Source organism: Balaenoptera acutorostrata, chromosome 9 (assembly GCF_949987535.1).
Source record: "Balaenoptera acutorostrata chromosome 9, mBalAcu1.1, whole genome shotgun sequence".
Classification (NCBI taxonomy): Eukaryota; Metazoa; Chordata; class Mammalia; order Artiodactyla; family Balaenopteridae; genus Balaenoptera; species Balaenoptera acutorostrata.
The window spans coordinates 59,536,227-59,558,442 of NC_080072.1; positions in this window are offsets into that span (position 1 = coordinate 59,536,227).

Here is a 22,216-nt window from a genome sequence, read left to right on the forward strand (position 1 = left end):
CATACAAATCAAATCTAAGTCCTAAATGACTGAAAATCATTCAGACACTCTAGTAAGTGTCACTCATACAAGGAAAACACATGTTTAATTTTATATCCCCTGACAGCCTCTTTGTATGCTTCTAGTCTGTAATGAAGCTCTATGCAACATAGGACCCAATTATTTGCATTGCTTTCAGTGTGATGCTGGTAAAGGAAAGGGCCTTCAGAGTCCGCCAGAGCTGGATGTGAAATCCAGGCCCACTTGTAACTAATAGGCCATCTCCCTGACCCAATATTAGTCAATATTTCTGTTATACATCTATTAATCTCATTAAGTTGTCTCAAACCCTTAGTGGACCAAAGACAAAGAAAAAAACATTATTTATTATGTGACCTTGGGTTATTCTCTTAATTTCTCTGAGCCTAAGCTTCTTCACCTGCAAAGTACAGATAACAGTACAAACTCCAGTGGGTTATATATTAATATCCAATCTTACTACAGAAATAATTCAGGAAATAGAGGCACTCTGGGGATGATAAAAATGAAGCAAAGAGTGTAAACTGCCTAAGTGTCTGGAATGAGATACACAATCATTTCCTATGAATCCTCCTTCTTTGCTCATTTTTTCTTCTCTTCCAGTGAGAAATAGAAAAACATGTAACTTAACTTCAACTTCTTCCCTCTATCTCCCCTCAGTTCCTTGTCTCTTTCAGCTTTTTACTGAAACAAACGCATCGAGTCACTCCTATGTACCAACTGGAGACATAAACATAAAGAAGGGAAGATCCCTAACCTGAAGACACACACTCAGCCTAATGTGAAGAAACAAAAATATGTAAACTGCTACATTTTATGGGGCATAACAAAGTCCTACCAATCACCAGGAAGGCTTCCCTGGGGGAGTGACATGGCTTCTGGCTTTTAATGTGAGCTGGCCTGACGTCACTTCTGCTCCAAAATAGTGTCATTACAGCTGTTGCTTTTTAGTCTGGGGACGCATGTATTTGTATGTTAGAGGAAAGGACCTTCTAAGGTTAATTCAATTCTGGACACAAACCATCTTCTCCTTAAGAGATGACCAAATCTACCAAAGGGGTAAATGTTTTGGAATTTGTCCAACATTTGGCAAAAGGAAGACTTGAATGGCCCTCCAAAGGAAGGCAGATGACTTGGTGCAGGGATTCCATCTCCTGCCCCAGACAGTCTGCCAAGTCCTGTGGAGGACCAGGCATTGCTGGAAAGCAGTTCGTCCTCTACCCCCTCATTTCTCTCTTTTGTTATGTTCAGTGCTTTCTTTGCAATCAGAGAGGAAGTTAGCTCTGAAGATACTGCAATCTGCAATATGTGAAAAAAGATCAAATCACTATTATTTATTAGAACCGCTCTTCCACCAGCTAAGTCTCTGTGATATAATCTGGATAATGAAACTTCTATTGCTTGTGTTTCCATGTCTATTCAAAAGAGTTCTCACCAGATACTAGCTCTTTTGAAAAAAAGCCTTATATTACAGTCTAACATCTTTATTGACGCTCATATTGAGTGGCTTGGAAGCTTGCAGTCATTAAGTCTATATTTTGGCTTTATGTCTTCTGGGCCTTATGCAAGCAAAAGTCTTATCTGAGAACATAGCTGAGTATCATCTACATAAAAATGATCTACATTAATATTTGTGTTTATATCTGCCTCAGTTACACACCTCTTTTCTGATAATAGCATCCTACTTCTTGGGGGGAAGGTTTCTTGAGCCTGCTATAACCACATGGTCCTAGTGGGAATAGTGAATCTCAGAACGCTTCCTCCTTGCTATAAGTGTGAGCACGTGGTCCAGATTGGACCAATCACACACCTTCCTTAGGAATTTTCAAGTTGGAAATCAGGAAAAAGTCCCTTTCTTCATGGTGATCTAACTTGGCAAGACCTGAGCCCCAGGTGCTGTCTGCCTCTCAGTTGGCTGAGAGATGAAGGCAAGATGCAGAGGAAAGGAGGGATGGGGGACGCAGAGAGAAACCTGGTGGAGTCCCAAACCCTGGTTCCTGTCTTAATGGAGGTCTCCCTACATCCTTGCTCTTCTTCCACTTGGGAATAGGAGCCAATAAATTTCCCCTTCTAAATACTGTAGTTTAAGTTGAATGTTTGCAACTTGCAATCAGAATCATCCAGAAATATTTCTATCATTCCTACATTTCTTCCGGAGACCTTTGGTGGGGTGGGGTGATATCATTCAAAGTCTAAAGTCAAAGGTAAAACGTTACCCTAACTTTCTGGAACAAATCAAAGTGCAATCCTGGAATGGGAAGAGGTTTAAGGACAAGATAATGGGCTTTAGGGCTGTATTAGTTTGCTAGGGCTGCCATAACAAAATACCACAAATTGGGTGGCTTAGAACAATAGGTATTTCTTTTATTACAGTTCTGGAGACCAAAAGTGCAAAATCAAGCTGTCAACGGGACCACAATCCCTCTGAAAGCTCTAGGGAAAAATTCTTCCTGCTCCTTCCTGCTTCTGGTGGCTCCTAGAATTTTCTGGACAGCATAGCTCCACTCTCTACCTCTATCTTTACATGACCTTTTTCCCTCTGTGTCTCCTGTGCCTTTTTCCGGCCCCACTCTTATAAGGAATCTCTTGTTGGATTTCAGGCCCACCTTTATCCAGTATGACCTCATCTCAGTCTTTATCTTAATTCCATCTAAAAAGACCCTATTCCCAAATAAGCCCCATTCTAAGGTCCCTAGTAGACATGAATTTTGGGGGGACACTATTCTGTGTACTACAAGGACTGAACTAAGGTTGAAGCCTGGATCTAATAATAAACTGTTAACTGTGTAACTCTAAGTAAAGTCATTTAAAACCTCTGAACCTCAGTTTATTTATAAATGGATGTGATATTAACTATCTCTCAGGAATTTCCGTTAACATTAGGGAAATGTAGAAACTGTATCTTTCCTAGTGCTGGACACAGAGTAGGTGCTTAAAAAGTATAGTTCTAAAACTCTTTTACTTTATTAATGATTGCCATTGATTATGTATAAAAGGAAGCATTAAATACATGTTTAAATACATTAAACAGAGGTAAAAGCAATCTACTGTGGGAGTTTCACTGAAGAGAATCAGAGAAGGCACTGTGGAAGAGGAAGCATGTTTAGCTGGACCTTAAGAATGAATAATTTCATTAAGTGGAAAAACTATGGATGTGCAGTTAAAGTACAAGTCAGGAGAGGGTCTAGGCTGATATGGTCAAAGTAAAGTATTGCCTGCGAATGGTTCAATTTCCTCCCCATGATTCCTCTTGTAGTGGAGAGATCCACACACTTTAGACACATCATTGGTTGCTAATTTGGGCTTTCATAAATTTCAGTTTAAGAGTAATTTTGAGATTACAATCTATGATGAGACTGAGAAGTAGCTATTCTATACTGTGAAAAAAGGGTGGACTTTTACACTTTGAAAATAAGTGGATGATTAGGTTGACATTTTACAGTAAATACTGAGAAACCAAAATTCGAACACTATAACATTTGGAAAGTATGTTGAAATTTATATGTTATTTGTCTTTTCCCCCAACTAGATGGCAAGTTCCTTGAAGATAGGGATTGCAGCTGCCCACCTCAGTGTCTCTAGTGCCTGGAACATAATAGGTGCTGATAAAATATTTGGTGAACGAGCAAATGAAATTGCATCACACATTATATCCCACGTGAAAATTCTACCAGTATGCAGTACTGAATCCTGTGCTTGCCCGCTTATTAATTTTTTTCTCATAATTTTGCTAGTGAGAATCAAGAGGTCCAAAAGTTGGGAGTAAATTAGGATGAAATGGACAACTGATTTTCCCACTCTCACCTCTGCACCCTCCCTTCCCCAGCTGATTACATAGTAGCAATCAAAGGAAGCCTTTTAAAATGTTAGACCCTATCACCCCTCTTCTCACAACCTTTAAAGGTGTCTGTGGTGATTAAAAGATGACTGTAAATTCTGGCTATTCCTCTCTTTAAAAGGTGGAGTCTAATTCTCTTTCTCCTCCCACTGAATCTTTTCTGGATTTAATAACTTACTTGACCCACAGAATGTGATATAAGTAGTGTTCTGGGACTTCTGAGCCTAACTTATTTTTCTTCACACTTATCATTACTAATATTTATGTATTTTTTATTGTCTATTCCCAGGATTTCATTATAAGCTTCATGAAGCTACAGACTTTGACTGCTCATAGCTTTATTCTCAGTGCGTAGAACAGTTTCTGTCACATAGTGGGCACTCGATAAATATCTGTTGAATGAATGAATTGAATGGGACTTAAACATTGGATTGTTAACACCACACTGATGACAAAGTAGTATTCTAAAAATGTCCCCCTTCTCTGGTAGGGGGTAGGCTGATCAATTTAATTGTTATTTCCTCTGCTTGAATTTCTATGATTTAACTTAATCTTTCATCCTTGCCCTTCAAACCTATGTGCTTTTGATTTAATCAGCAGGATGAGAACTATTGCACTTCCTTTGCCCTTCAGCCACTAGCAGAAAAATGATTGACAGTAAATCATGTCTGAAGGGATCTCTTCCTCTCTTTTGCCTGTCTCTGCGTTAGGGTTGAACTAGGTTACCCACTTGAATAAAACAGCCCTTATCAGTACATATTTTAAAACTTCTTTCTTATAGTCTTTGTGTATGTGTTTTTGTTTCTCCCAGCTTTAAACATGGTGGCAGTCCTCATAACTTTATAAGGAAAAAAGATGCAATAGAAGAAAAACAGGAGAAGTAAATTGACATTGATTGAACATCTACTACAGGTTAGACTCTGTGCTTCAATTTTTCACTTGACAAAATATCTAGCCCTTCTTTCTGGCCTCCCAGCATTGAGGTCATTTCTGAAATTTAAATCTCTAACACTCACATATCACACAGAATTGCAGACATAGGTTAACAGATGTCAATGTCAATATTAAGCAGGTAATACTGTCAGTTTTTTAATGTTAGTGCACACATATAATGATATGCTTTTTTTTTTTCATGTGTAAATCAGGTAGCCTGGGAACTTCACATTTCCAACAGATCAACCAACTACCGAGAATAGAAACTTTATGAGGTCGGGTGGGTATTTTGCTTTGTCCAGACTTTATTCCCAGTGCCAAGAATAGTGTCACCTCCACAGTAGGTACCCAGTAAATGTTGTTGAATGAACACAGTTTATTGGAGGGTCCCCTTATCATTGCTGGTCTAATAAAACACTCAAACTACTACATAGCCTGTTTCTTTTTATCATAAAAGAAAATTTCTCCCCAGTACCCTGAGATGTCGAACCCATTGATGAAACTCAATGGTGCCTCACTTATCTTGATCTGATGCAAGTAATTCTATGTCCACTTCAAAGTTTATTCTTAATCTTCACAAGTGCCATCGCTAAATATGATGATTTCTCTTCTTCTGGACCATTAAATGCAATGATTGCCGCCCACAGACCATCAAGAGCTAATGAAGGGAGAATAGCTCAGTGTCAGCTAGTCAAAGAGGACTGCCTGACTCCCTTGGTTTCCTTTTCCCAAACTTTTAACTTCCTGCCTTCGTATTCTGTATTTCAGTTTTGATATGATCTTCTGGTTTGATCTCAGATGATCTTCTTTGATTTGGTGCTACCCTTCCACCATGCACACACACTCACAAGCAAATATCACTGGATTCTCAGCTCTCCATTCTCTCTTGCTACTGGTGGGAGCTGCAGCTCCTATAAGAGATTGTCTCTCCATTCATTGATTTAGGCATATTTATTGAGCAACTGCTATTTGTCATGCACTCTTGTGGGTGTTGTGATAGGGGTGGACTTTAGCTTCTGTCCCTTAGAAGTCTAACTGTCTGAACCAGCCTACTTTTTATGCCATGTATCAGCAACCAGGATTTCCTGCAAGAGGGAGTGACCAAATAATGATAATCTTTAAAGGAACAAAGATTTTAATGAAATACCTGTTTTCTTTAAAAAAGTAAAGCAGTAGTAGGTCTAGAGCAGACATTCAATGCATGCATTATTTTGCAAGAACAAATAGTGTTAACTTATAAATAGGTCATGCATTATAAGTAATTATATCTTTTAAATAATACAAATAAAAATACGGAAAACAGTAGCAAATGCCTAGAGTATGTTTGCTCAAGAAAGTCTCCATTGTTAAAAAGATGAATATTTTTAAATTTAGAGATCACACTTTGTTTAGATTTCCTTAAACTTCCGTCTTTGGCTCTCTTTTGGTTAATGTGAGACGTGGGTGAGAGATGCAGGTGTTAAAGGCACCAATCCATCAAATGACTCAACAATTATTTATTTAGCACCTACTCAGCTGTTTGCTGTGCCAGGCACTAATATAGACTAAAGTGATTAAATAGGATTATTCTGGAGATATTCACGCACAAAGAGAAGTAAATGGCATTACACAGGAAGTAACATGGTGCTGTGTATGGTGGGGAGCTGTTTTTCAGCTAGGACTTCAACCAACAAGTTGTTCTTTCCACAAACAGCATACCTTGCTCACTGCCTTGGGGAAGCACAGAAACTCAGGAGAAGTAGGCAGAGATGGTAACAGGGCACTAAGTATTCAGAACAGGACTGAGAAAGAGAGGCTTGTGATGCTAGGCAAACAAAGAGATAGGAGAGCCTTTTTTTAGTTATAAGTAATTAGCAACAGACATTTAGAGAATCTTAGAGAAACAGCACTTCAAACACATTAATTGATAAAGATTTGTAATTGAAGTCAACATGAGTGGTGACATCAACAGAGACTGAGAACAAATTGCTAAACTGCAAAAGGCAACATCGGAGCAGGGATGTTCATGGCGTCACATTCTCTGACTACTTCCTGAATTTTTAGGGCACATTCTCAAACGCTACCACTCTGACAATTCTTGGACCACATTGAGACCTCAACTCTTTTGGCCTTATAATTTTCTAAACTCTCCAACACCCCTTTTGTGTCCTTTCTCTCAAACAGCTCTGATTCCTTCACTTGTTAATGTAGACCTATGGTTCTCTTTTTCATCATCAGCCTTTTTTTGCAGTTTGCATTCCCTGCTAGACTGTCTTCTGCATCTTCTTATGTCATCTGCTTAAGTAATAGGCCGAAATGGTTGCAGGAGTATTTACTCCATTCTATTTACAGTGAGAATGGGGGTTAGGGCTTCTTCTCTATTTACTTCTCTCCCTAAATAATCTCATTTGGTCTCATGACTTTAAGTACCATCTATAGTTTTATGGATCTCAAATATATAACTGCACCCCAGGTCTCTTTCACTTCCAGATTTAGATATCCAAGGTCTCTGGACCATCTTCATTTCAATATCCAGTAGTCACTTAAAACTCAGAATGTTTAAAAAAGTTTCAGAACAGAGCTTTTGACTCCCTCATACAAAATGTTGTTCCTCCAGTCTTCCCTGATAAAAAATGTTGTCATCCACTAGGTTGTTCAAGCCAAAAACCAAGGAGTAACGCTATTTGCGCTCTCTCCTTCTTTTACCTCCCCCTGTTCCATATTGTGTTCAACATCAGGTCCTGTTGTCTCTGAAACAGCGTCCAGGCCCATCCACCTCTCTTTCCCTTCCATAGGCACTGCTCTAGACCACACCGCCTTCATCTCTTGCCTGTGTTACTTCAAAACCTTTCTAACTTGTTTCTCTATGTCCACTCTTGTTCTCCTTCTATCTACTCTATACCCAGTAGCTGACTTACTTTATTTTATTACAAAGTAACTAATATTTCAAAATCAGAATTTATGTCTTGTCACTGTGCAACATAAAACCCTTAAAGAACTTTTCTATTGACCTTTAGAATAAAATTCAACCTCCACAGTATGATTTACAGACCAACACAATCCGCCCTCCACATACTGCCTACTGTGGTCCACTCTTCCCTTTGGTCACTTATGGCCCAACTACACTGGCCTCCTTTTTGTCCACTTAGTCATTCAGCGTATGATTAAGCAGCTCCTAACTGTCACTCTAGCAGTAAACAAAAATGTCCCTGCCCACAGGAGCTTACATTTTAGTGAGGGGAACAGGCAGTAAACAAATATATATGTTTACATATATATACATATATATTCCCTGCACCTAATATATTTATATATACACACGTAAACTTCTGGATGGGATAACTATTATGGATTAACAATAAAACAAGAGAAGAGAATAAAGAGTGAGTGGGGCTACTATATTTTAGAGTGATGTATAGTGGAGATCTGAATGAAGAAAAGGTTTGAGCCAAGTGAATTCTTACAGATGACTATTCAAGGCAGAGGGAACAGAAGGGGCAAAAGTTCTGAGATGGGAGCTTGCTTGTATTTTGAAGAACAGCGAGAAGGCCAGTGTGGCTGGAAAAGAGTGAATAAGAGAGAGAGGTATCCATCCAGGTTTTGTCATTCTTTGTAAGGACGTTGGCTTTTACAGTGAGTGAGGTAGGAAACCCCTGGAAGATTCTGAGCAGAGGAACAACTGACTCACTCTGGTCCCTGGGAGATGGCATGATGTGAATGGAAATGGTATATGATAAGAGGACACTTAGAGTAGTTCCAGGGAGAAAGGGTATCTTGGGTGAGAGAGGACACAGTGGAGGTGGAGAGAAGTCATGAATTTAGGAATGTGTTTTGAAGGTAGTACAAACATAACTTGTTCATGGGTCAGATGTGGGGTGTGAATAAAGAGAAGGGTCAAGAGTGATTCCAGGTTTTTGGCCTTGCCGACTGGATGAAGGGGTGATGAACCAGAGACCACAGTATCCTGGTTCCTAATGAGTCTATTAAAAAAAATTTATTCAACAAATAGTTATTAAATGCCTGTTGTAGGCAGGCATAGTGCTGGACATTGGGCGTACTGAGATGATTCAAATTCTCTTCTGCCCCTGAAGTATTCAGAGCTGAGCATGAGAGACAGACACATACAATGAATGTACACCTTCCATACATCCATCAGCAGGACACAATTCAAAAGAGGCATACCAGTAATAATTCCAGCCTCAGGTAGAAACCCTGGAGTTATTTCCAACCTTTCTCACCCATTCCTTTTGTTTATTCTGGCAGTTTGCAATTTCATCTCTTCTTTTAATTTTCCATAATAGCTACAAATCAGGAATATCATTATTTAGTGACCACACAAATGGCATACTGTTTCCCATTTAAAAGTAGTTCACCCCTCCAATGTTAGTTCAATATCTTTATAAGGAATAGGAAACTGCAGGCTAAGAATACATTGATCTAAATATCTACTCAGTTGCTAAAAGGAACACACATAGATTCATAAGTAATGAGATGATTGACTTTACGCCACTAACAGTAAAGCCTTTTAACTAGAGATTTCCCTGTGATTGTTGTAATTAAGGACACCTTTCTGGGCCTATACTTTTTGGGTGTGGAAGTCACATATGTGCCACGAACTCAGATCAATGGACATTTGCCAACCTCCATCAACACAGCCTTTCTGGGTTGCTTGTTCCAAATACAGCAGATAGGGCCAACTTCTAAAAAAAGGGAACATTCTGTGCTTCTGAAATATGAGTGGATATAAAAGACAGCAGGTGGCTGAAATTGGATGTAATGTTCAAATTTTAATTAAACCATCAATGCAATCACTAATGATAGGAATAGTAACGGTTTCTTGAGGGAATAAATGACTTAAGACCAGTGAATGTGAAATAAGTTAACAGATTTTTTTTGAGTCCATGTTAGATAACTCACTTATAGAATCATACAAATTTAAACTGACGTCTGTCATCTTCTTCTTGGGCAAGTCTTTCCCCTACTCCTGTGTAAGGCTTTTGGGGTGCTGACACAACACTCTTGAGTGTTCCTCTATTTTATGTCCTCCTCTTGTAGATGGAAGTTGTGTGTAAACAGGGAGACTGTCCCCGAGTCTTCATGAGAACTTGGTACATGGAGTGAGTAGGCCAGTTTTAAAGGTCTCTGTCGATCCTTTCAGTTACATGACAGTATTTTTCAGGAGCCTGCTACGTATCAGACACTTTCAGGGCTGTAAACACATTATTTCATTTAATCTGCATGATTAATAAGACCTGCATAAGACCTCCAAGGTAGGTATTATCATTTTTTAAAAATAATCCTTTTACAGGTGAGAAAACTGAGGATCAGTCATATGAAGTACTACGTGCAAGAGCAAAAATACCGTGACACTAGGATTCAGTCTTGCCTTATATGTGTTCAAAACCATTCAGTGTGGAGCTTGGGTTCTTTGAGGGCAGAAAACAAATTGGTGGAGAGCTTGATACTAGTCTTTTTCAGCGATGGCTATACATAGACTTAGAAACAGAATCATGGATGAAATACTTTTTCTTTAGCCTACACACAGGTTTCTCAAAGTTGGCGCTGTGGACACGTGGGGTTGGATAACGCTTTGTTGTGGAGGCTTTGCTGTGCACTGTAGTGTAGTGAGTGTCATCATTGGCCTCAACCCATCGGATGCCAGGAGCGCCCTGCAATTGTAGCAGCAAAAAAAGTCTACAGACACTGCTAAGTGTCCCTTGTCCCACCTTGAGAACCACTGGTCTACACATAGAATATAAATTTTGTCACATGCATCTTACAAGGACAGTGTGCTTGCTTGTGTGTGTGTGTGTGAGAGAATGTGTGTTTATTATAGGACTCCCTCCAGCTTGACTGTAATGAACTCCACCTGCAAGTGAAGTGAGAAAAAAAAAAAAAAAGACGTAATGAGTTGCTAAAATGTTCTAAAGTTAATATTTAAGTCAAATGGGATCAGCGCTTTCTTGGAACAAAATGTGAAACTGAAAGACAAAAACAAGTCTTTGTGAAGGGGTTTCTAGGCTTTGTGAATCAGGTCCTGGAGTCCCACTCCACTAAACTTTACAACCCACATTTTCTTAATGGCAACCAGGGAAACTAGGCACTAATACTGCCTCTCTGTACACAAAATTCCAGATCTTTTAACAATGCAAAAAGGAGCCATTGTGTGCTTCACACCAGCATAAATTATACCATAAATATTCATTAAAGCTCAAGACTGAAAACACATGCTACTTTTACAGATGACGAGGCAGAAAGCAGTCAGAGGGGCTGCTTGGGTGAGGCCAGGGGGACACACTGTACTGAGCAGGAAGTGGAGATGGATTTCCGGAAGTGACTTCAGAGACAGAGGAGTGGGGGGTAAGGAGCTATATTTATTGAGTTTCTCCATATGAGATGTGCACATAGTAGGCACTCAAGAAATGTTCTTCACAGTCCTGCTACATTTTTTAAAAGATGCAGCATTCACTGAGTAATTAATTACTGGCACTGATCAGACAGACCACTCTACATAATAAGAAATAGCATTTAGTCCTTGTCAGTACATGTGCTAGGCGATGTTTTTATTTGTTTTGTTTTTGTTTTTTTGGCTTATTACATGCTTTATCTCATTTGTGATGATCATAACCCCAAAGTCTGTATAATATTTCCTATTTTTACAGATGAGAAAGGCAAGGCAGAATGACTTGCCCAAGGCCATAAAACTAAGTAAAATGGGCCAAAATTTGAAATCCAAAGTCAATGTTCTTTCAGTTATATTACAGTATAGAGAATATAAAAGGTACTATCCTTCATGGTAATTCACCTTAGCTTAATTGATGTTCAAACCTATTGTTTTTGACAGGGAGGACAAATACTGTGATCTCTAATTGCAGTTGAGCAAACTGAGCCTTGCTCCTATTCCAAAATCATTACATTTTTTCCAGGGACATTATTAAGCTTAAAACTAGAAACAAAGAGGATCAACAATATTCCTCAGGCTCAGTTGCCCTGACCACAGTTGCTGGGATCAAATCTTGGCCTCACCAGTTTTTATCTGGTGTTACTTACCTATATCTCATTTCTTTTATCTGAAAAATAGCAGTAATAAAAGTGTGAAAATGAAAACTAAATGAGATTATACACATAAAGACTTTAGAGGACTGCAGGACATGTAAGGGATCAATAAATGTAAGTTATTATTATTATTGCTGTTATTATTATTTCAGCAAACATTGATGTTAGGTTAGTTAGCATAGGGACTTCAACAGCATTTATTGAGCAACTATTATATGCTAAGCACTATTTCAGATGCTTGGGTTATATCAATGAACTAAACAGACAAAGGTGAAGTCATTATTGTCCTTCCTGAACCCCTTACAGTACAGCTCATATACTGATACTGGAGTTTTGCCTGGCTAATCCACAAATTGGTTGTCACTGCCAAATCCTTTCCCCCAACATTTTCCTTTATCGTTCTGTGAAATATAATTCACATTTTATGGCAAGACAAGAAAAATTTAAACATAAAAAAATTCTTCTTTGACCTTTGGCATCCTCTCTCCCCTGTACTGTGCATTGTGTATCTACGTTATACATCAACCAAAACTTCCCCATCGGCAGAAATACCTGCTCAACCATAAAAAGCAAATTTCTCCTAGCATCAACAAGGCAACTCCTTAAAGATAATATTCCTTCTTGATCCCTTAAGGTGTAACATGGTACTTAGATCTGGATTATGTAAACTGTCAATGATACGTCATTTAATGTGCAGCCCTCTGTCTCAAAAAGTTTATATAACTGTGTCTTGATTTCTAATGGGTGGAACAGTTCTCTGAGCTTTCTGAGTTGCTGTTCCCTGGTTATAATCCTCAAATTTGGTTCGAATAAAATTTCCACTTCTTTCATAGATTGGCTACTGACTAATTTTCATCGACAATTCATTCATCCCTTCTAAGTGTGTCCAGTCTCCACACAAAGGCAGATGCACAGATGGGATTAAACCAACATACACACACACACAGACACACACAAAGACACACACACACGTCAATTATTCAATCTATGCAGACACTGAGTTAATATGCTCATGCATTATCTCATTTAATCCATTTAATCCTCATAACAGCCCTGTGAAATACATTCTTTTATAATGGTCACTTAACAGATGTGATAAATGAGTCTCAGAGAGGCTAAGTCACTTGCTTGAAGTTATCCAGCCAGAGAGTAACTTGTCTGCCACTGGAAATAAGTCATCTGACTCCAGAGCCCTCCCATATGACTTTCTGGTATTTACTTTCTTACTCTAGTCAGGCACTCCTATATATTCCTTCCACACCCTCTTCTTGGGAAATAGTAATTCTTCAGGAAAGGAAAAACATAACTGTATCTTTTCAAAGGTAAGAGAGCCCTCTTTGGAAGTGAAAGCTCAGTCCTTGCCTAAGATCACAATACTAAGAAGTGGAAGAGCCATGATTTGAATCCAGATTTGACACAAAATATTTCCACATGTATTTTCCTCTCTGATCTTTATTAGCATCAGTGAGAGTTAGGGTCAGAAGGAAAATTTGGGCTGTCCTTTTACAAACAATCCCCACATGAAGTCTTTTTGATGTTTTCTCTAAATGAGATTAGACATCCAGATACAGGGATATACTGGACGCATTAAAGGAAAATAACATTTAACTTGTTTTGCACTGTCAAAACACACTGCCTGTGATGTACTGTGAATGAGGATTTTTATAAATCCTGTAATTATTCTTGGAATACATTTCTACTTTATCTTAAATGGGTTCATTCATAAAATGTAAACATTTAAAATACATTACAAATTTTATCACCCTGTTTTGACATTTTGAAACTCAAAAATGAAAATATTTTTCAGAGGACTATTCATTAGTGAGGAATTGGACTGAGGGCTAATTATGAGTTTGTACAAAGTCACAGATCAAGTTGCAGAATTAGGACCAGAGAGGTATTGGGCTGAATTTTGGGAAAAGGATATTGAGGGCAGGTATGACACTTGGAGTCTTAAATTTGGAGGAAAGTGAGAGAAGAGAGGGAGAACCAGTAGCAGCAAGAAAGGAGGAAGGAGAGGAAAAGAGAAGACCCCATGTGGGTAGGGTATTAGGAAAAGTGAAAGCTAGGGAGAAGAAGGCTTGGGTAGCTGCAAGGTCTGAAACAGCGAGAAAGAAGGAGAATGAAGGAAAAAAATCCGTAAGCATGCCAGTGGTTAAATTGAATCTAATTTCATGTCTCTTACAGATGTTAGAAGATTTAGAATGGTAGACTTATTTCCCTTTCTTTTTAATAATATACTGTCCCAGTTAGTCTGAATCACATAGGGCCTCTAAATTTTTAAGTGCTGTATAAATAATCTTTGAGTGGAGATGAATTATGAGTAGCAAAGTCAAAGAAGTAACAGATGACCTAAATATATTCAATATCCATTCAGTTCAATCCTAGTCACCAGCATTTATTGGCCATACTATGGGCTAGACACTGTTGCTCAGAATACAAAGGTAGAACTCATTTCTTGCCTTCAACAAACTCATAGAGTGTTTTGTTTTTCTGTAAGAGAATCTTTTCTCTTTTTTTTTGGATTTTTTAAATTGAAATGTAGTTGATTTACAATGTTGTGCTAGATTGAGGTGTACAGCAAAGTGATTCAGTTATACACATATATGTGTATATATCTATGTTATTTTTTCAATTATTTTCCATTATTGTTTATTACAAGATATTGAATATAGTTCCCTGTACTATACAGTAAATCCTTGTTGTTTATCTATTTTATATATGGTAGCGTGCATCTGTTAATCCCATACTCCCAATTTATCCTTCCCCCTTGCCTTTCCCCTTTGGTAACCATAAATTTGTTTTCTATGTCTGTGACTCTGTTTCTATTTTGTAAATAAATTCATTTGTATCATTTTTTTAGATTCCACATATAAATGATATCATATGATATTTGTCTTTCTCTGTCTGGCTTACTTCACTTAGTATGATAATCTCTAGGTCCATCCATGTTGCTACAAATGGCATTATTTCATTCTTTTTTATGGCTGAGTGTATATGTATATGTCCATTGTGTATATGTACCACATATTCTTTATCCATTCATCTGTCAGTGGACACTTACGTTGCTTCCATGTCTTGGCTACTGTAAATAGTGCTGCTATGAACACTGGGTGCATGTGTCTTTTCAAATTATAGTTTTCTCTGGATACCATTCACAATTCAAGACAGTAATGTTTATGTTTAAAGGAGGGAGGGAGATGCAAGAGGGAAGAGATATGGGGACATATGCATATGTATAACTGATTTACCTTGTTATAAAGCAGAAACTGACATACCATTGTAAAGCAATTATACTCTAATAAAGATGTTTTAAAAAAAAAATAAAAGTATATTAAATATAAAGATGGTGGGGTAATTATCTGTGAGTGATGGCAAAGGCTTCAGAGAAATTGTTAGACTTCAGAGAAGTGTTAGACATTTGCCAAGCAAACAAGCAAGAGAAACGTTCATGAAAAAATCTGAGCAGATACCCAGAAATGTGAAATAGCATGGAGTATTTGGGGACATTCTAGTGTATTCTTTCCTATTTGAAGGTGTCCATTAAAATAAGCTGTTTATACATTACAAAATGGGATCTCCAAGGCCCCACCCTCATCTACTGCATCAGGATGTGAATGTGTGTATTTTGAAGGAGATCTTCCAAACAAATCTGATCAATATACCCCTTTCTGAGAGCCAATTATTTGAGCTTTCCAGTAGATAGAATGTAAATTGTGGAGTAGGATCAAGAAACAGAAGTTACTGTACAAAAGCACAATAAACACAGACATTAAATACAGAGATCCTTAGGCCTTTTTTTCTTCTTTGAAAGGATACAGAAATATAGTTACACTTCCATGTGTGCTACATGTCTTATAGTAATTTTATCTAGAGCTTTAAAGCTTCTAATATAAAGAAATTCCACTAGTAACTACAGTTTTACATTCTTTTCTATTTTGTTAAGGACTGTAATGATATTCTTTGTGGAGTTCATAGCCTCATTTTAACCTTGAAATGGTGTAGTTGTTTGGAAGTGATAATCAGGTATATAAATAACCTCCAAACAATCCCCCTAACCTAATTATTCTCCCTACCCTTATAAAGGCTCTCTTACCCTGGCTCTCTCTTTAGTACTATTTGGACAATTAACCTTCAGCCTTATATATTCTTCTTTCAAGTACAGTTTTCTAGGAAAATGGGAGTTAGGGACAAATTAACAGGATAACTGTTTTCACTTCATTTTGTTAGACTGTGGAGAGAATGATAGGAATACATTTTTCATCACCCTTGTTTGGGTGTTCAACATTCTTAAGTTGACGGTGTATAGAAACTGAAAATAAGGCCCCTGGCTGATGGAGGTGACATCATTTTAACAGATATTAAATGTCATATGCAAAAAGTTGACAAGTCTAATTGAGTTTTCTCTGATATTAATCAAATTAACTGACAAGGAAAGTTTCTAAGCCTAATGAACATAGGCTGCTGTCCAAACCAGTTACCATCCAATATGTGCAAAGATGGACACACCTAATTGTGCTTTATGAGCTGGGCATTTGGGTACTTGGAAAGAAGCTTCCGTTGAAAGGAAGACCTTGGAGCCTTGTGTACTGTGGTTCACTACTTAACACATCTTTCTCTGCAAAGAGATAATGAGTTCATGGACAGTAAGGATTGTGTCTCATTATACACCCTGCAATGCAGGGTCCTCAGGGCCTACATCTGCTTGTCAAAGAGGAGGCCTTCAGGGAAGGGCTGATGAAAGAACAGATAAATGGAAATACATTTCTTACAGCATTCTCAGGGTTGGAAATTTCTTGTAGCTTACTTTTCTTCAAAATCTTTGTTGACAGCAGCTTCATCCAGGGTGGAAAGAATTTCATTCCTTTGTGTTTCCAGCATACAGATGGGCTTTAAACGAAAGGTCTGTGCTGGACATCTGTTGCTTGCCCTTGCAGATCTACTTTCTGCTCTGCTCTTTGTCCACTACATCAATGGTCTTACACTCTGGTTTCTGGTTGGTTTAATCAATAGCTGCCCCCAGCAGGAGAGGAGAGGAATGGAGGGAAGAAAGTAAAGATATGGTACTTATTTCCAGGCTCCCTTCCTGCAGCATCACCTCAGACAGGCTTTTTCCCTCTACTGACATCACTGACCCTCTATGGAAGCCAGCTCTGTAGTTCTCTTTCCTTCCTGCTTCCAGTAACATTTCCCCCCTCCTTACTCCAGGCTGAAGGATCATCTCTCTCACTGTCATTAGCCCTGAGTGGCTGTGCCATCCTTTCCACACCATTTTAAATTGTCTCCTTATTAAACCCACCGTGAATGATATACTTTTAACATGCCATTTGTTTCCTGTCGGGTCTGTGACTGATCCAGTAAAATGATCAGATCTGGTGGCTGAAGTGGGATACACACAGGAAGAGATATGACTGTAAGGGAGGAGGCCAGGCAGGGGTTAATATACCAATTCCAGAAAGAGACACAGATGGCTTCCACTAGAGCAGAGCTACTGGAGCCACTTATTATATTTTTTGCAAGTATATTGTCTCCTCTAGTCTATGAGCAGCTCCTTCTGAGCAAGAACTTTGCAAATACACTCTAACCCTACTATACTCCCCTCCTTCCTTCATTTCTCCCTACTACTCCACTTCCACCCACCCCACCCAGATTGGGGGCTACCTGGCACAAACCCACCCAGAAGAACAATGAAACCATACAATAATGCAAATTTGGATTACTGATTAATGATTCACTTCCATCCTCTCAACCAGGCTTACCCCAGCCCTATCATTAACCTTGTGATAATACAATTCTGCATTTTGTGAGGTGGATTTAGGGATGCTGAAGGAACAAAGGGAGAACTGAAGACTGGGAATTGGGTGGAGGTTGTCTGACCTTCAAAAATGTGAAGAAACTGCATCAGCTGGCAAAACAAGCACCTGCATGTTCGTATGAAAAGACTGTATTTCACCAATAGGGAGGCCAGGTGAATTATAGATTAAAACTTATTTTATCAGTGGCTACAACTCAAGGGGAGAATAGCAGTTGTAACCTAATCACTTCATCAGCCACCTTCACTTTTTAGTTTACAAAATACATTTTTATACATTTTATCTTACTTGTTCCTAACTTTATGTTTGAGTTCTGTAAGAGAGGAACTAGGACCCAGACCCAGGGCTTCTGACTCCCTGTCTTCCCGAACACTCAGGAGGCCCCTCTTTCCAACTCTAAACATTGCATTCTGCTTTACTAAATTAACAAACTTTAGAAATGGAGGCCCTGAGAGTATCTTCAAGATGGCGGAGGAGCAAGACGTGGAGATCACCTTCCTCCCCACAAATACATCAAAATACATTGACATGTGGAACAACTCCTACAGAAGGCCTACTGAATGCTGGCAGAGGACCTCAGACTTCCCAAAAGGTAAGAAACTCTCCATGTACCTGGGTAGGGCAAAAGAAAAAAGAAAAAACAGAGACAAAAGAATAGGGACGGGACCTGCACCTCTGGGAGGGAGCTGTGAAGGAGGAAAAGTTTCCACACTCTAGGAAGCCCCTTCACTGGCAGAGACAGGAGGTAGCAGGGGGAAAGCTTCGGAGCCAAAGAGGAGAGTACAGCAACAGGGGTGCAGAGGGCAAAGTGGAGAGATTCCCGCACAGAGAATTGGTGCCGACCAGCATTCACCAGCCTGAGAGGCTTGTCTGCTCACCCGCCGGGGGGGGGATGGGGGCTGGGAGCTGAGGATGGGGCTTCGGAGGTCAGACCCCAGGGAGAGGACTGGAGTTGGCTGCGTGAAGACAGCTTGAAGGGGGCTAGTATGCCACAGTTAGCTGGGAGGGAGTCAGGGAAAAAGTTTGGACCTGCTGAAGAGGCAAGAGACCATTGTTTCAGGGTGTGCGAGGAGAGGGGATTCCTTCCCCATGTGCCCACAGAAGGCAGAGCACCGCCTAAGCGAGCTCCGGAGATGGGTGCGAGCTGCAGCTATCAGCTCAGATCCCAGAGAAGGGCATGAAACACTAAGGCTGCTGCCACCAAGAATCCTGTGTGCAAGCACAGGTCACTACACCCCCCCTCCCTGGGAACCTGTGCAACATGCCACTGCCAGGGACAACTTCCCCCGGAGAACACAAGCATGCCCAGGCTGTTGCAATATCACGCCGGCCTCTGCCACCGCAGGCTCACCCTGCATTCCAATTATGACTACTGTACTCCTCCTTCTCCCTGGTCTGAGACAGCAAGAGAGCCCTAATCAGCTGCTGCTTTAACCACCTCCTGTCTGGGCAGGGAGCAGATGCCTGAGGGCAACCTACACGCAGAGGCAGGGCCACAACCAAAGCTGAACCCCAGGAGCTGGGCAAACAAAGAAGAGAAAGGGAAATTTCTCGGTGCAGCCTCAGGAGCAGCGGATTAAATCCCCACAATCAACTTGATGAACCCTGCCTCTGTGGTATACCTGAATAGACAATGAATGTTCCCAAAACTGAGGCGGTGGATTTTGGGAGCAACTCTAGACTTGGGGTTTGCTGTCTGTGACTGATTTGTTTCTGATTTTTATGTGTAGCTTATTTTAGCTTCTAGTCCTTGTTATCCTTGGCAGATTTATTATTGGTTTGATTGCTCTCTTCTTTTTATTATTATATATTTTTTTAATTTTTATTTTATTATTTTATTATTTTTAAATTTTATTATTATTTTAATTTATTATTTTAATTTTATTTATTTATTTTTTTCTTCCTTTTCTTCTGAACCATGTGGCTGACAGGATCTTGGTGCTCCAGCCAGGTGTCAGGCCTGAGCCTCTGAGGTGGGAGAGCCTAGTCCAGGACACTGGACCACCAGAGACCTCCTGGCCCCACGTAATACCAATTGGTGAGAGCTGTCCCAGAGATCTCCGTCTCAACACTAAGACCCAGCTCCACCCAACAGCCAGCAAGCTCCAGTGCTCAATGCTCCATGCCAAACAACTAACACAAAGGTACACAACCCCACCCATTAGCAGAGAGACTGTCTAGAATCATACTAAGTTCACAGACACCGCAAAACACACCACCAGATGTGGCCCTGCCCGCTGGAAAGACAAGATCCAGTCCCACCCACCAGAACATAGGCACCAGTCCCCTCCACCAGGAAGCCTATACAAACCAGTGAACCAAACTCACCCACTGGGGACAGACACCAAAAACAACAGGAACTAAAAACCTGCAGCCAGCAAAAGGGAGACCCCAAACACAGTAAGTTAAACAAAATGAGAAGACAGAGAAATATGCAGCAGATGAAGGAGCAAGGTAAAAATGCACCAGACCAAACAAATGAAGAGGAAATAGGCAGTCGACCTGAAAGGGAATTCAGAGTAATGAGAGTAGAGATGATCTAAAATCTTGGAAAGAGAATGGAGAAAATACAAGAAACGTTTAACAAGGACCAAGAAGAACTAAAGAGCAAACAAACAATGATGAACAACACAATAAATGAAATTAACAATTCTCTATTGAAGGAATGAATAGCAGAATACTGAGGCAGAAGAATGGATAAGTGACCTGGAAGATAAAATAGTCGAAATAACTGCTGCAGAGCAGAATAAAGAAAAAAGAACGAAAAGAATTGAGAACAGTCTCAGAGACCTATGGGACAATATTAAATGCACCAACATTTGAATTATAGGGGTCCCAGAAGAAGAAGAGAAAAAGAAAGGGTCTGAGAAAATATTTGAAGAGATTATAGTTGAAAACTTCCCTAACATGGGAAAGGAAATAGTCAATCAAGCCCAGGAAGCACAGAGAGCCCCATACAGGATAAATCCAAGGAGAAACACACCAAGACACATGTTAATCAAACTATCAAATATTAAATACAAAGAAAAATATTAAAAGCAGCAAGGGAAAAGCAACAAATAACATACAAGGGAATCCCCATAAGGTTAACAGCTGATCTTTCAGCAGAAACTCTGCAAGCCAGAAGGGAGTGGCAGGACATATTTAAAGTGATGAAAGGGAAAAACCTACAACAAGGATGACTCTACCCAGCAAGGATCTCATTCAGAGTCAATGGAAAAATTAAAACCTTTACAGAGAAGCAAAAGTTAAGAGAATTCAGCACCACCAAACCAGCTTTACAACAAATGCTAAAGGAACTTCTCTAGGCAGGAAACAAAAGAGAGTGAAAACACCTACAAAAACAAACCCAAAACAATTAAGAAAATGGTAATAGGAACGTATATATCAATAATTACCTTAAATGTAAATGTATTAAATGCTCCAACCAAAAGACATAGACTGGCTGAATGGATACAAAGACAAGACCCGTATACATGCTGTCTACAAGAGAGCCACTTCAGACCTAGGGACACATACAGACTGAAAGTGAGGGGGTGGAAAAAGATATTACGTGCAAATGGAAATCAAAAGAAACCCGGAGCAGCAATTCTCATATCAGAAAAAATAGACTTTAAAACAAAGACTATTACAAGAGACAAAGAAGGACATACATAATGATCAAGGGATCAATCCAAGAAGAAGATACAACAACTGCAAATATTTATGCACCCAACATAGGAGCACCTCAATACATAAGGCAAATACTAACAGCCATAAAATGGGAAATCGATAGTAACACAATCATAGTAGGGGACTTTAACATCCCACTTTCACCAATGGACAGATCATCCAAAATGAAAATAAATAAGGAAACACAAGCTTTCAATGACATTTTAGACATGATGGCCTTAATTGATATTTATAAGACATTCCATCCAAAAACAACAGAATACACTTTCTTCTCAAGTGCTCATGGAACATTCTCCAGGAGAGATCATATCTTGGGTCAAAAATCAAGCCTCGGTAAATTTAAGAAAATTGTAATCATATCAAGTGTCTTTTATGACCACAACCCTATGAAACTAGATATCAATTACAGGAAAAAAACTGTAAAAAATACGAACACATGGAGGCTAAACAACATGCTACTAAATAACCAAGATATCACTGAAGAAATCAAAAAGCAAATCAAAAAATACCTAGAAACAAATGACAATGAAAACACAATGATCCAAAGCCTATGGGATACAGCAGAAGCAGTTATAAGAGGGAAGTTTATAGCAATACAATCCTACCTCAGGAAACAAGAAAAATCTCAAATAAACAACCTACCCCTACACCTAAAGCAATTAGAGAAAGAAGAACAAAAAAACCCCAAAGAAATCATAAAGTTAAGATCGGAAATAAATGAAAAAGAAATGAAGGAAACAACAGATAAGGTCAATAGAACTAAAAGCTGGTTCGTTGAGAAAATAAACAAAATTGATAAACCATTAGCCAGACTTATCAAGGAAAAAAAGGGAGAAGACTCAAGTCAAGAAAATTAGAAATGAAAAAGGAGAAGTAAAAACTGACACTGCAGAAATACAAAAGATCA